This window comes from Penaeus monodon, chromosome 9, assembly GCF_015228065.2.
Source record: "Penaeus monodon isolate SGIC_2016 chromosome 9, NSTDA_Pmon_1, whole genome shotgun sequence".
Taxonomy (NCBI): domain Eukaryota; kingdom Metazoa; phylum Arthropoda; class Malacostraca; order Decapoda; family Penaeidae; genus Penaeus; species Penaeus monodon.
The window spans coordinates 23,058,026-23,059,490 of record NC_051394.1 but is presented as its reverse complement, the minus strand read 5'-3'; positions in this window follow the sequence as shown (position 1 = coordinate 23,059,490).

Sequence of the window (1,465 nt, the reverse complement as noted above, 5' to 3'; positions counted from 1 at the left end):
TCGTTTATTCCTAGATATTTATAGGTTTCTTCCTGATCCAATTCTTATATTACAGTATCAATACTTAACTTTATATTGTCAGATGTCACTAGTTTTCCTTGCTTAAAGGTTGCTTTAGCACACTTATCGAAACCAAACTTCATGCCTGTCATCACTGAAATCTTTTACAGTTTTCAGCAACCTTTCCAAATTCATTATCATTCTGAGTGGGATAAGTCCCATAGAGAATAAAAGAGGGGGAAAAGAGTCACCCTGGAAGATTCCGCATCTGATTCGGGTGTTGTTTGAAATAAGAGTACCATTCATGTGTTTGAGAGTAAGATTTGTCTCCCATAATGTCACGCAACCCAGATTGACAACCGGATTTTGCGTTGGCTCTCTAATGCCCTGACCATTTGATAGGCATTGTCGAAGCCTTCGGGTTTAACAGGTACCTTGAACTGCGGGAAACGCCTTGGGGGTCCAGACTCTCCCTCAGAGTCGGTCTCCGGCCTCGGCCGTTTCGGTCCGCCCTTTCGGCTTTGGGTATTATTATTATTATTATTATTATTATTATTATTATTATTATTATTATTATTAAAGACAGTGGCATAATAATTATAATAATAATAATAACAATATTATTATTATTATTATTATTATTATTATTATTACTATTATTATTATTATTATTATTATTTATCATTATTATTATTACTATTATTGTTATTATTATTATTATTTTTATTATTATTATTATTATTAAAGACAGTGGTATAATAATAATAATAATAATAATAATAATAATAATAATAATAATAATAATAATAATAATGATAATAATAATAATGATAATAATAATAATAATAATAATGATAATAATAATAATAATAATGATAATGATAATAATAATAATAATAATAATAATAATAATAATAATAATAATAATAATAAAGACAATGGCATAGTTTATTATCATTATCATTATTATTATTATTATTATTATTATTATTATTATTATTATTATTATTATTATTATTATTATTATTACATACTGATTTAAAATGTTTCTTGTAGAAGGTACTTGAGTTTAAACGTAGACTTTTTCAGGCTTGACTCTGTAGAACCATTCGTGCGAATTAGCAACACGACTCAGTCTTCAGCGCTTGCTTGGCGGTCTTCAGTCACTTTCGGCATTTCATGGCTGTGCCTAGCCTCCCTGCGCTACCTGCGGGGAAGTTCCTCATGTATCTATTTATTTCCAGCTGCGGCTATAACCCCACGCCCATTTGAGAGTGAACGCAATTCTGACCAAGTTTCATTACTTCGATAATGCTGTAGTCGCCAAGAGAGAAATAATGAACATTCATATTTTCAAAATCAAATTTTGTAAACATGTACTTGTACGAAATGCAGTTTTTCGCTACAACTGTGTATTATCGGTTTTTTCGTCATATCGTTTCCCTTATTTTTCATTTCCTATTAT